The sequence below is a fragment of the Rhamphochromis longiceps genome, linkage group LG7 (genome assembly GCF_057381845.1).
Source record: "Rhamphochromis longiceps isolate RC_006_pf linkage group LG7, R_longiceps_female_GT1.1, whole genome shotgun sequence".
NCBI lineage: Eukaryota > Metazoa > Chordata > Actinopteri > Cichliformes > Cichlidae > Rhamphochromis > Rhamphochromis longiceps.
The window spans coordinates 46,425,817-46,441,304 of NC_140563.1; the positions used below are offsets into that span (position 1 = coordinate 46,425,817).

The 15,488-nt window shown below is 41.5% G+C and overlaps 1 protein-coding gene across 3 annotated transcripts in view; it reads right to left on the reverse strand.

The window, feature by feature from the left end:
* Window positions 1-15,488, reverse strand: part of ric1 (RIC1 homolog, RAB6A GEF complex partner 1) — a 46,658-nt gene that overhangs the window by 20,948 nt on the left and 10,222 nt on the right. The gene's annotated exons all lie outside the window — the stretch shown is intronic.

Here is a 15,488-nt window from a genome sequence, read left to right on the forward strand (position 1 = left end):
GATCATGTCAATTAATAAAGAACACTTTATGAAGACTAGATAATGGAAGGAACAGAGAAAGAAAAGCCCACATCACAGCAGGAGGGTGGAGGAGGAAGCAAGGAAGGGAGGAAGCTTAAAATCACAGAACGGAAAACACTGAAGCTGCAGGTCTGGAACAACAGGTCTGCAATGACAATCACTGCAGAAGTGGATAATTGTGATAAGTTTAAAGGCCTTTTATAATTAACGTTATTATGTTTTTATAATCATAGTGGTTATCTTAAGAAAAATGACGCAACTAGACCATCTGATGTGGTGTTCGGCTACAAGTATTACCTACACAAACATGCTAGAAAAAAATTTTTTTGATCAGGTTTTTCGGGTATTTAATTAATGCCCAAGTTGTTTTCCATATCTATATTTGTAACACCATCACAGACACAATAGAACAATAAACATCCAACTGCACACATCTGTGCCGCGACCCTTCATGGCACAAGCTTGAACCGTCTCAACTGTTGAGACAGTTCAAAGTTATATAGGCTAAGAAAAAACTGACAATCACAATTTTGTTAGCATTTCAAAACAGCCCATTTACACCGAAAGCTCTGTACAGCATTTTCTTGTACTTTTTCCACAACACACACGCAAAGAGCTCTGTAGGAAACGGCTGAAACTGAGAGCTTGTGGAATGAAACATGACACGAAACCTGATCTTGACTCCAGTGTCTGCGTTAACGATCCAAGGTTTGCATATAAAGACTGCTGCGGTGCTCGAATATGAACAAACTAAACTCAAATTCTTCTCCTTATGGTCTCCTGAGCTGAGCTCCAGTGTAGGGCAGTATTTTGCTCTGACTATGGCAGTAACCCTTTACGGTTTTACTAGTGTGGTGACAGTGCTGTTACTACAGCTTTAAGAAAAGCCAAGAGGAAGAAGAAAAGGTAATTTCCAGAAACCGACAAAGAGAGCCAGACTGAGGCCTGTTAAAGCCATCAGCAGCCTTGGATCTTGAAAATCTTAGTGATGGGTAAAAATAAGAAAAACTGCAAACCAACAGCACTGCAAAATGCATTAACTCTAAAAAAAGATCAGAATACAGTAACAAAAAAGGTCTGCTTCATACGCTCACTTCTCAAGACTCGCTCACAGAGACCTGAATGTGAAAACTAGAGATTTAAAGTATCATTTACAGGGTTCATTAATTAATGGATAACGTTAAAACCAGAATGTTTCATAGCTTATAACCCATAAAACAACAAATCTGACTTTGACATCAAGCACAGTTTGTGTGCAGACCTGATTAGGTAATCACGGTATGCAAGTTTGATTAATTCTAGAGGATTACCAGCTATTCCTGTGAACTTACTGTGGCATAAGCTCGCCAGTCCTGTGCCTGGATGAGTTAAAAACAGATCCCCTGGCGATGGGATTACAGCAGCCTCATCACAGGTATTTTCTTGACCTTCCTACTTCTGCAGTACTATATTCACTACTTCTTGAGCTGATAATCTGCAAGTCTTCCAACAAGTCCTTCATTTTGATCTCAACTACACAGCTGTAAAGATTCATCTTGCACAGTGGGGATGCTACCACACGGAGAATCCAGACACACAAAACACCTGCCAACGTACTCAAAACCACCACTGTGGTAGTTACCCGTAAAACAGATGTTTCTCACGGCACCACATTTACCCTTGAAGACTGATTAAGGAATGAAGTGATGCTGCATTAAACATAACCTTCATAGATTACATTTTCATGTCTAAACAGTATGAGATAATCATCACTAATAAAAGTAAAAAGGCTGCACATGTGCACATGAAATCACCACACAAAGATGTTTACTTGAATCACAAAATACTCTACAAAAATGTAATGAATTGCTGAATCACCTGCACTTCATTTCCCCTCTATCATCATGATCTTCCCTTTAAGAGTGTATCAAGAGTCTAATTTACTGTGTAAGTGAATTAAAGAGGGATGAGTGGGCTTGGAGAATTCTCTGTTAGTCTGCTGAGGAAAATCATTGTGCATTCAGGCTACAGAGACAAAACAGCCTCTTCATCATTTTCATTTTAGCACTATATATAGTTTAGATGAACAGTAGTCTCATCACAATGACCTAGTTAGTTATAATAGCCTCACATGCTTGTGTGATCCACATACAAATACAAGCATTTACAGAGTTCACCCTCCAGCAAAGGATGCACAATTCTTCACATCTACTATTGTAACAGCAGAAAATGTTTGGAATTTGTTAAACCGCTTGAGTTTTCAGACTTGTGGCAAAGCCTTCTGTTAAAGACTATAATTTTATCATCGAGAGCCATAAATTTAAATATAGTTATGTGGCTCAGTTACAAAAACCTTCTGCAGCATTGGGGAAGGCGCAAATCAAGCAGGAATAGAAACGGACAGTGTGGAGGGCAATGAGAAATATGGCACACAGCCAGTTATAACATGGAGTAAACAAACAAGGCTTTCTCCCCCCGAGGAAATTTATAAAAATGGAAATGCGAGGGACACTAGCATGTGAACTGCAGGGAATCTCGCTGAAATATCAAAGATGGGAGGGAAGCTGCAGAAGCAGAAAAACTTGGCAACTCATGATGAACTTCAGTAGTGTCCCCCACTCTTATCATCTCCTCCCTTTAACCTGTAGTTTTGATCACACTAACACATAAAAGCGCTCAGACATCCATTCATCCATTCATGGGCCTTTGATTAGCTTTATTTCAACCTGTCCTATCTGATAAGTGAGCGCTCGTGATGAAAGCAATTGCAGACGAAGGCTTCAATTGGGATGCATCCCGTGTTTCTAGGACTCTTGGTGGGTTCACACATGCACATATAACAGTACAGGAAGAGGCAGGATGCCAGTCATTCTCAGCTGAAACCCAATAAACAAGCAGGCACTGCAATTCAAAGGCAGTCAGTGACCCAGGGCAGGGGAAGTTGCTAGTCACTTTTGTTTTTTCCATCTATGCCGTCTCACTAATAGCAGTCACAAACTCAAGCTGCAGCATTTATGGACAACAGTGAGGCCCTGAAATGTTTTTAAACAGGCCTGTAAAACAGGATGCATCTAAAGAAACCTCAGAGTAACAGGTTTGGTATCCTATTGTGCTCATGTTGTGATCAGTAGAGTCTTATGAAAAAGTGAATCTCATGAGAGAAATCGATCATTTATTATCAAATGACTTCAGTGCACTGGTGTGTTGCTTTCACTTTTGTCACTTAAATCGTCCTCTTCTTCAGCTTGATAGCACAAGCTGTGACTTAGCATTGTATTTAAAAAAGACAAGAAAAAGAGGAAGATCAGAAAGGACAGACTAAAGAACAAAAAAGTCAAATAAAGAGAGGAAGAAGCCCACTCAAACACTGAAATGAAAAGTGGGAAATAGCTGACTGCTAAGTGCACCAGTTCAGTGTTGCAAGCGGAACGAAAGACTTTGAAAGTTGTTGCTGCAAAAGTAACAAGTCAGCAGAAAGAGTGTACACAGAAAGCACGATGAGCTGCTCTTCTGCATGTCTGAACAGGCTCCACAAGTACACAGGAACATAAACTCGAGGGAACACCGCAGTGTTAAGTGCATTATAACAAAAAAAGAGAAGAAAAAAAAATGGATGCAAACTATTACGATCTGCAAATATTAGATACCTTTCAGTTTGGATTACAAACAAGTATAAATAATGCAATAGCAGAGCACAGATGTGTAAAGTTGATCTACAGCTCTTGCGTGTTAAGTCTTACCGAGTGTGGTTTCAAGGTACACACAGATGTTAACAGTCCTAAATGAACCATGGCAAGTCTAGCTATCTGAACGGCAATCAGTGTGCTGCTCTTGATGAACAACTACAAGACTGGTGACGATAACAGACCTAAATCGCCATTATTTTCGTGGCAGATAAGGAAATATGTGCGGTAGGTAAATCTTGTGTATCTCTGAGTTTAACACTCAGAAGAGTAGAAGTGCCAGGTGAACGGAGGCAAAATGGGCGCTGTTTAAATGTGGAAATTCATATTGATTTAATCATTAGCATCGTAAACAGTAAGCACATTTCTTTTTTAATAAACCATTGGAAATAAATCAAAATGCAACATTTCTTTGTGATCAAGGAGTGGCCACAACAAAAAGCAAAATCTGATACAACCTGCAGTCTCAGAACAAAACATGAAGCGGCTGGAAAAACCAAAAACCAAAAAAAAAAAACCTGTCCATTTCTTTCTGTCACGTTTTGTTTTGAGAGTTTTTTGTGTCAGTGAACACTGACAGCTTGAAAGGAATGCATTTCAATAGGAAGTAGATTTCATGTCAGGAGCAGGTATTTTGTCCAGAGAAAGCGGGTAGGTGTCACCATGGCAACCCAGAAAATAAAGCTTTAAAAGAAGTGGAACCTGATCTTTTTTTTCTAAGCTAAATACTGGCGTGTTTTAGAGTGATACGAACGAACGTCTGTGACGTGCATCACTCAAACCTGGGTCTTCGTGAGTGGTGGCAAAATGATTTGCTCCACCTCCACCCTCCAAATGCCTTTTAAAAGTGGAAAGCATTTCATGTCTATGGACATGAATTTGTACATATAAAAAGAGACAGATGAAAAGTCATGTTCAAGGACACAAATATAAGACTGGAAATTTGTTATGCGGAACATGAATCACTAGATTAAATGTTGTGGCAATTTCATAAACTGTCGTGAGACTGGGTTGTTACAGCAAAGAGAGCTCTCTGGTACTGGTATGATACTAAATTTTATAATCTGGTTTTTACTTAAAGAAATATGAAGATTTATTGTCTCAGAAAATTAAGATATGTTTAACAGTAGTGAGTTACTAAGGTCATACACAGGGTGCATTTCTCTAAGTCTAGACTTTCTGAATTGTATCCAGAAGTGGAAAATAAATGCGATAAATGCCATCGTTCTCCTTGTCACCTTAGCCACATGTTTTTTCTGTGTCCTGAGCTACAAGGTTTCTGGACAGGGTATTTTGCTATTATGTCAACTGTTCTTGGGGTAGCTCTTCATCCTTGTCCTCTGATTGCTGTATTTGGGATTCCTGTTCGCTCACTTACACTTGATTCCACACAAAAGGATATTATAGCTTTCACATCCCTATTAGCGAGACGTCTAATATTGTTGCATTGGAAGTCTGTTCAGTATCCTACTATTTCCCGGTGGCTTAAAGATGTCATGTTTTTTTTTTTTAAAACTTGAAAAATTAAATATACGTTGAGAGGTTGCACAGCCAAATTTTTTCACAAGTGGCAACCCTTTATCTCTTATTTTGCTAGTCTAGAGGAATTGCCTGTTTAAATGCACTTCTGTTACTGTTATATTCCTCTCACATGTTTGATGGCTGTGTTTTAGAATGCGTTGTTTTATATAAGTTTATTTACTTAGGAAAATGAAGAAGGGTTGATTGTATTTCGGTAACCGCAAGTACTGTTGTTTTCTTTTTTCAATAAAAATATTTTCAAAAAAACAGTAGTGAGTTACATCAACTTATTATGGATGTCTAAAGAAGCTAAAATCACATAATCTTAATTCACACTGCTAAAAAAATTAAAGAAACTTTGAAAACACATCAGACCTCAGGAGGAAAAAACCTGTGCTGGGATATTTACACTGATATGGACTGGTAAAGATGTCAGAAATAAGAGGATGCGCCATCGTTTGATGGTAATAAAAATGATCATCTTATAGAGGGCTGAGTTTAAAGCAACTCTAAAAATCAAAGTGACATAAATTAGGAAAAAAAAAATAATAATAATAATAAAAAATAAAAAAAACGCAAACTCTGATTGCAAAAACTCAAAATGGAATTCAGTAGTTCCCCTTCAGTCGATTCACTCGGTACAACACGTAAGAATGGGATATCATGCCCTCGCGTGTCCTGGCTGAAGAAACCTTTATTCACGCCTTTAAGGCAGATGACGTGTGATGACACGCGCACGGCCCCGCCTGCACATATAGCATCACAGTCATCCCTCAGTTCTTACGCTCTTCACCTCGCTGAATCCGCGCTTTCCAGCCACGCACGTTTGTCGGAGCACAGAGTGGCCGCGTTTCATCGCTGCCTCGCTCAGTTTAATCTCTAAGAGCCACCCATGTCCCGGGCCACCCAAACCTGGGGCCGGACCTTCTCTCCAGGGGGGGTCCTCTGGTGAGAGAACGGAGGTTACACCCTTTAATAGTGGCTCAGATTTGGGACCTAGATACCCTGGAAGCAAATAGATATTTTTGCTTCCAGGGTAAATACTCACTGCCCCCTGTTCTTCTCCATAATTGACCATGATGCACCCTTGGGCTTGGATGCGCTAGCGCACCAATGGCCAGACGTGCTCCTGTATGCATTTCCCCCAGTAGAAATTATATCTCCAGTTCTAGAGAGAGCGCGTCGGCATTCCCCCTCTCTGATTCTAGTGGCCCCTTGGTGGCCCACAAGGTCGTGGTATGCAGAGATAATCAGCCTGCTAGCAGCGAGTCCTTGGCAGCTTCCTCTCCACAGGGATCTCCCCTCTCAGGCTTGTGCAGAAGTGTTTCATCCGCGCCCAGACCTGTGGCGCCTTCATGCTTACCTGCTGAGAGGTTAAACTTGAATGCTAAGGGTTTGCCACCTAGTGTGATAGCGACAATTCAGAGCGCTAGGGCCTCATCTACTAGAGGCTTGTACGCTTACAAATGGCGAGCCTTCGAGCAATGGTGCCAGGACCGCCACACTCCCATTTCAGTGCTCTATTGTGGATGTTTTGACATTCCTGCAGGAGCTGCTGGATAAGGGCCTTTCATTTTCGACAATTAAGGTTTATTTAGCAGCTATATCTGCTTGTCATATTGGCTTTGACGGGGTGACACTAGGTGCACATCCCCTCGCCATACGTTTTCTGAAAGGAGTTCACCGGCTGAGGCCCGTGCTTAAGTCCAGTGTCCCTGCTTGGGACTTGTCTTTGGTGCTGGAGGCCCTTTGTAGCCCCCGTTTGAACCCATTGAGTCTGTGGATATGAAATTTCTTTCATATAAGACTGCATTACTTCTCGCTTTGGCTTTGGCAAAGCGAGTGGGTGACCTTCATGCGCTGTCTGTGCATCCCTCCTGCACACAGTTCTCTCCTGATGGCCACGAGGTCGTATTGCGTCCAAATGCTGCCTATTTTCCCAAGATCATGCCTGCATTTTATAGCTCAATGGAGTTTGAGTTGCTGAGCTTTTGCTCCCCTCCTTTTGCATCTGAGGAGCAGAGGAGGATGCATTCTCTTTGTCCAGTGCATGTGCTACGCACCTACATTGAGCGCACTCAGAATGTGCGTTTATGTGACCAGCTGTTTGTCTGCTTCGCTAATCCAAATAGAGGTAGAGCTCTGTCGAAACCGAGGCTGTCCCACTGGATTATAGAAGCTATCTCACTGGCATACGGCACCAGAGGTCTTGCTTTGCCCCACGGGGTGAGAGCTCATTCCACCAGGGGGATGGCGACCTCATGAGCTCTTTTTAAAGGGGTGCCTGTAGCTGATATTTGTGCGGCAGCTAGTTGGGCATCACCGCACACTTTTGTGCGGTTTTATCGGTTGGACGTTACAGCCCCTTCGGTGGCTCATGCTGTCCTTTCCGCTGGGTCTACCACTCACTAAAGATGTGGTGGTCCGATTCCGGTTCGGTGGCTGCTCTGCAGGGCATGTATATATGTCCCATACTTATGTGTTGTACCGAGTGAATCGACTGAAAGGGAACGAATAGTTATGTCTATAACTTCTGTTCCCTGAAGGAGAGAAATGAGGTACAACACAAGGTGGCCCCACTGAGCAGTTTGGCTCGGTGAAGAGCGGCTATCAAACTGAGGGATGACTGTGATGACAGCGGCTATATATGCAGGCGGGGCCGTGCGCGTGTCATCACACGTCATCTGCCTTAAAGGCGTGAATAAAGGTTTCTTCAGCCAAGACACGCGAGGGCGTGATATCCCATACTTATGTGTTGTACCTCTTTCCTCTCCTTCAGGGAACAGAAGTTATAGACATAACTATTCATTTGTATGGGGCTTATATGCTTGAGTGCTTGCTTTACAGCATCGGGGCATGCGCCTAATGAGACGATGGATGGCATCCTGGGGCATCTCCTCCCAGATCGGGACTAGAGCATAATTAAGCTCCTGGACAGTCTCACACTGAACCTGGCAGCATCAGGTGGGTCAAAACATAACAATACACAGTCCCATGCGAGCCCAACTAAACCGGTCATGCTGACCAATGTTCCAGGCAGCACAACATTCTCCACGGCTTCTCCAGACTCAAGGTTAACCTGCTCTCGTCTGTGAAAAGCGCAGAGCGTGAGTGGTGGCAAGCTGGCTCCACAGTGCCGCACAGGGAGCACAGAAGCCACTAGAGGACGTCAGGCCCTCAGGCCACCCTCATCAAGTCTGTTTCTGATTGTTTGGTTTGTTTTTTGTTGCATTCCTGTGCCCAGTACACTTACACACTGACCCGACTGGGAAACAGTCATCGCTATGAGAGTCTCACTCTTAGGGCCTGTAACAGCCCAACACCGGAAACCACTACTTACATCCACTAGTATAAACACCTAAACAACACATAACTGAAATCAAGATCACAGCACCAGTCACATGACTCTTTGTGCAGAGGAGTTCATTACTTCAAAAATAAAGCTCAAATTATTAACTGCAACAAGTGTACCAAACTACACTTGACAAAAAGTAACAGTAACTCAATATAAGTTGTAAACTAAATGCACCAACAATATATAGTTATAGGATGTTATCATATATGATATAGTTTTATAGTTATAATTATGTAGTTATGTAATAACTACATAACGGGGCGACGGTGGCTCAGGGGGTTGGGAATCGCATCTGTAACCGGAAGGTCGCCAGTTCGATCCCTGGGCTCTCTGTCCTGGTCGTTGTGTCCTTGGGCAAGACACTTTACCCTACTTGCCTACTGGTGTTGGCCAGAGGGGCCGATGGCGCGATATGGCAGCCTCGCTTCTGTCAGTCTGCCCAGGGCAGCTGTGGCTACAACTGTAGCTTGCCTCCACCAGTGTATGAATGTGAGAGTGAATGAATAGTGGCATTGTAAAGCACTTTGGGTGCCTAGAAAAGCGCTATATAAATCGAATCCATTATCAGGGCTCGCAAAATCGCTAGCCCGACATCCCGGGGCTAGCGATTTTTCCAGTCGGGCTACCAAAATCTATCTCTGCCCTGCCCGTAGGGCTATTCTAGGAAGGAAAAATATATGTCAATGCTTTTGCATTCTTTCAGAAATGTAGCTGGGTAATTATGTCATTGGCATCGGTGAGCCACTGTCAATATGTGACATATTGAAATCGCGTTTGAATTTGCGCTTGTTTTTTGCTTTCACTTTGCAATCGTGCGAACTGTGTATAGAGAGCGACAGTACTGATTGGTGAGTGATGATAATTTGCGCACCAATTCCTCTGACATCGTCTTATTAATCGTTAGCTTACTATGCAAACATGACAAGTGAAATCTCCCGCAGCAAGCTTAAACATATGAGAGGTTGATCGCGCAGAGAATCGCTGAGCTTATGTGAGTGCGTGTGTAAAAGCAGCAGGATATATATTTTAGTTCTGCTGAGCCAAATAAGAGAGGTCAGGGTGAAGTGACAGCCAAAGAAAAGCTTACCACAAAACGGAAAAGTTATGACAAATCAGACTATAAGGCAAAAAGAAAGTGCAGCTTTATGGTTTCATGGACAAAAGAATTTCTGTGGCTGCAATACCAGGGCTGCACATAAGTGGTCCGCAGGTGCGCATTCGCTGTCAAAATAAAAAACGCGCACAAGATATGAAGTTGCAACGCGTGTTTGCATACATAAGATTTTCTGGAGGAGGACAGACATTTGTTTAGAACTCTTAAAGATGTCGAAGAAGCTCCTTTAAGCAATTACTTTGGTGTTCCTCTACCTCCAAACAAATGTCAGAAGGAGTCCGAACCACAAAAGAAGCGCGTATTCTCAGAAAAGTGGTTGCAGGAGGTGAGCTGGCTTCAAACAAATGATGAACGCACAGAGATGTGGTGCGGAATGTGCCGTGAAAATCCCACTCTAGCGGACAAAAACAGTGCTTTTTATATGGACGCAAACGCGCGTTGCAACTTCTTATCTGGTGCGCGTCTTTTATTTTGACAGCGAATGCGCACATGCGGACCACTTATGTGTACCCGTGTAAATAACATAATGTTCTGCCGGGTGTGTTGTTGGTTTTCTCTCGATTTCTGAGTCGACAAGCGCCTTTGTTACTGGGACCAGTCATTTTAAGAAAGGCCCCCATTAGAACCCATGAGAAATGCAAGAAATGCATTATTGCTCAGTCTGCAATATCTTTCCCAGAACAAACACCAATTGCAAATAACATACTAAAAATAAACCTGAAAAATCTGTTTAGAACAGCGTACTATGTTGCAAAGAGTGAACTACCACTGGCAAAATTTAGCAGTCTTTGCAAACTTCAAAAAGCAAATGGCCTCGATCTTGGTTCCACTTGTCTCTTACCCGTGACTTCAGCGGAAATTTCAAAGTCAGGATCTGACACAGACTGATTCATGTCCTACAGTTCTTACAAGTTCATAGAAATTTCTGTTCAATTAGAACCAAGTATTTGAGTTGATGATTGTAATTTTTATACAATGTTGTAATTTGTTTTTCAACATTTTTTTGATTAATGTTTTGTTTCCTTTACAATATTATATTTTAATGTATAATATTGTAAAGGAAACAAAACAGGAAACAAAACATCAATCAAAAAATTGCTCTCTTTTTTTATTCGGGCTACTTACATTTATTTTGGGCTACCAAAAACTGAAGAGTCCCTGCCCGAAGGGCTACCAGGGATTTTGAAATTTTGAGAGCCCTGATTATTATTATTATTATATTAATTATATAGGACATAATCACATTTATATATAGCTATATTACAGCTATATTTTAGTTATAGGACATAGTTTACGGTTACTTTTATATAGCGCTTTTCCGCATTAACTGAGCATCTAAAGCACTTTTTATAACAAGCCACATTATCCCATAGACACGAACATGCACAATCGCACACGCATTATATAAACACACAGAATGTTAAAGATAAAACAGGAATGAGCGCTGCCTGTGTTTACAAAATATGATACAGTGCTGAAACTGCTGACTCTTTACTTTTAGCTTTCAGTTCCTTCTTTAAAAACCAAAATAAAACGAAACCCTTTTGACCCTAATCCTTTTTCATTTTAGAATGTGTTTATAAATGTATGCTAGTAATATAACTATGTATGTTGTGCATCTGTGTGATAGAAAATTGCACCGTATTCTTGGTCAGTCTTTGGTGAAAACACTTTCCTGAGTGCTGCAGTGTGAGAGACTAAAATCAGAGAGGGAACACGTTGGCCTCGGAAAGATCCCAAAACACACACACGAGAAAAGCTAAATGGTAAGAAGTATTTCCCGTGTCTGAAGAACGTCATCCTTTCTTGACGCCAACCACACGCAGAAGTCCATCCCTCTCCCTGCTCTGTCAGTTGCTTTACTTATTTCTCTGTCATTCTCATACTCACAGACACACACTGAGCTAAAGATAGTCATAGCTATGGTTTAGTTAGCCTCAAGGCCTGCAGTCAAACATCTGGAAAACAGCTGGTAGCTGAATTAAGGACTACTGCCTGGGCAATGGTGGCTTTTATTGTTCTGCAGTCCAAATCTGTTCCCTCTATAATTACACTGCAGTGCTAATGAAGGTGTGAGGATTTATGGCATTGTGAATAAGCAGCTTGTCAAGACACCACAAATCCTGTGAATGCTTCAAGCAAACTTGAGACCTGTAAGCCTCGATGACTTCTTATGGTTGCATCATCTTTGCCAAACAAATGAAGTGCATGAACATAACTCCTTTCAGCAGTAAGTAAACCCAGGAAGTGAGTGGTGTGTGGGCCCTAGTATTTTTAACTTCTGCACCTGCTCCCTGTTGTGCCGACAGACCGAGCCTGGGACTTACTGCTTTCTCAGACACGTTCATAACATTCATTCATGTATACTTTGGCACTCTTGCAGCAAGGAAAAAAGGTGAGTGAGAAAGAGAGGTGAGATTATTGCACTAATATTTGTTCCACTGTCTTTTGGGTGGGGGGGTGGGTGGGGGGGGATTACCAGCATATTCCCCATATTTTCTAGCTCGGAAGATGTAAAAGCCAATCAGAAAATAGCATCTGCTGAATAAGCGTATCTGCTTTGCACACTGCAGTATTTGTACACTGGAGCAGCTTCTTTAACACCTGATTCTGCAGAACGGATTCAAGAACAAGAGGTAGTGTTTTGGGACAAACGAGCACACTGCCACACCTCTGAACAATGTATTGTGCCCTTGACAGTTTTTTTTACATGGAAATGCAAGGGAATCTAACTAAGGTATACCAAACTCCACAAAACACAAACAGGGGATATTCTGCCATTTATAGCCAAGTGGCAAAGTGACCATACATAGCATTATTTGAGACAGATTTTACAGAAATTTTACAGACGTGAGCATCAGAATGGAGAAGAAAGAAAACTTTGAATGTGGTTGCTGGTGGACTGAGTATTTCAGAAACTGCTGGGACTTTCCTGCACAACCATCTCTAGAGCTTACAGAGAATGGTTGGAACAAGAGAAAATGTCCAGTTAGCAGCAGCTCTCTGGGTGAAAAATGTCTTGTTAACACCACAGGTCGAAGGAGAATAGCCAAACTACTTCAACATCCATCCCTATGTGACCACAATGATGGTGCCTTCCAGCAGATTAACAAACCATGTCATGATGTTCAGATCATCTCAAATTGTTTTCTTGACATCAAAACGAGTTTTCTGCACTCAAATGACCTCCACAGTCTCCACATGTCAATACAAAAGAGCACCTTTGGCATGTTGTGAAATTAGAGAATTGCATCATGTATCACCTAACAAATCTGCATCAAGCCCGTGATGCTGCGTGATGCCTTCATTTCAATGTGGACCAAAATCTCATAGGAATTTTTCCAGCACCTTCTTGAATATATGCTGTGAAGAATAAAGGCAGTTCTGAAGGCAAAAGTGGGTCCAACCCAGAACTAGCAAGGTGTAACTAATAAAGTGGCCAGTTAGTGTATATATTAAGAAAAAACTCAAAGTACATATAAAAATTACACAATTAAAACTCCTCATCCTCTGGCTGCATGCCTCTGCAAGCATGGATACTAGCACACCCAAACACAAAGCAGTGGATTTTTTGGAGCAGACACTAATGATCCTAATGAATCAATGCTCTGTGTGCCGGTTGTTTTGATGCCTATCCTTTTGTTTTCTGTCTTGGCAGTCGTGCTATGTGTTGCTGATCACATGGCCTTTAGAACCCGCTTGACTCATCTTCTGACTTAGACACTTGTTTTGTGAGGTTACTCAACCTGACACTTCCATCAGACAGTTATCCCAGTAGCTCAGCTAACAATCATGACCAACTGTAACCAATGACTTCCTGTATGTACAGTAGGCATTCCTGCTCAGGTATCAAGGTAGGAAATTTTGAATGGAACTAGATGATAATATATGAGATGAGCTCCTATCAAACATTTATCCCCACAAGCTCTATCTTATCTTGCATGCAAAAAGAGAAACAGCCCGATTCCACTAACACTGCTCATCCTTCTTTATGTGCATCAGTATGTTTGATAGAACAGATGCAACGTCCGTCTGTTACGTTGCTGAAGAAGACATTAGTTCAACACAGAGAGGGGTCACAGGCAACATGTACCAGTGATTACAATTGAAAATGTATACTTTACAGCGTGCAGATGTACACGTGCAGATGTACACACACACACACACACACACACACACACACACACACACACACACACACACACACACACACACACACACACTTTTAAGATGTGGAGATGTGACAGTAAAGGAAATATCTGTCTAAACTAATATCAATAAGCATGTGTGCTTAAATGCTAACAGATGGTGGAAGAACATTTCATCTCCGCAGACATTACCATGTTTTCTACGTCCTATCTGACAGGGGAGTAACATGGTAAGATCCTCTGGACAATTATAACATCTCTACAAACGTGATATCATTTTGTACAACTTCTAATCTACTTATTAGTGCTCTTTAACATAAAATTTCTTTTTTTTTTTTTGGTCACCAAAATGATTTTTGTCCTAATAGTGAAACCCCACTCCCAAACAAATCCAAATTTGAAGGCTTGAGTGGTGGGGTGGGGGAGTGAATCACTCCACCATTCCCAAATTATCATTAAAATGGTTACATTTAAGCAACAAAAACTCACACAAAAATATGGTTTGAGTTGCCATTTCTTTAAAGCTTTATTGTCTCTGTTACCATAATAAAGCATGGCCACTGAAGAATCTAGACAACGTGCTACAGACACAAAATATACTTCCTCTTGATATACGTTAGTTATAAAGTCGTCCCTGATGTCCATAAAAAGAGTCAAATAAATAGATATTTTTTGTGACCATTTAATTTTTATTTTTATTTTTTTGCAATGAGGCCAGGCTGGTTTGGCAGGGCATTACAGTTCCACTTTGGCAGAGAACAATTTGCTTCACTTCAAGCCAACTGCATACTTAATCAGTGTTCAGCAAAGGATAAAGTATGACACTATAGATTAGGAGCAAAGTGTAACCACAGCACAGACATTGTTGCGTCACTGTAAAATCCTTTCTGTTCTTCCGCAACTAGTCCCCCTTCGACATTCCCTGTGCTTTTCAGCACGCTGAGCCCCTCTCAAGTTAATCTTGTCTAAATTATCTCTAACTGTCGACACTTTTACAATTCTTCGCGTCGTTGTTGATGTTTTGCCGTTATTTACTTAAACAGCTGCAGTAGACTTTTTGAATGCTGCAGGCTATTCCGTTCGTGCAGCATTAAACCCGGAGCTGCTTGTGGCCTTTTGAAAGTTGTAGACCTGACACAAGTCAAAGCGTGTTTAGCTTCAAACTTGCTTTTTTGAAACACGTGGACATGACAGTATGTCAAGAGTTCATGTTTTTCAATCAAAAACGCCAGAATTGTGAACACTGATGTACAAATACTCACAACAGGTACCCAAAATGATCTTTAAAATATCTATTATTGAATAGCGAGGCCATATGGTTTATGTCGCTTGTGCGATTCTGCCTTATTTTTATCCACAAAGTGTTATTTTTCTTGACTTAATGTTATATTTACTGTTATATTATAGACCTTAAACATGCAAACTTCACAGTAATATCACACCATAGTTAACGCTGCAGTATGTGTGACTGAAAGTGATGTCTGATGACGTGGACTGCTCAGCAACTGTGTTTCAGTGCTATTGCCGTCATTCACCTCCTACATCGTTCCCTCGCTCACCTGGAGAGCACTGTGAGAATCATGTTCTTTGATTTCTCCAGTGCCTTCAACACTATTCTTCCCACGGTCCTGAAGGACAAGTTGGAGAACTCTGGAGTGGACCATCAC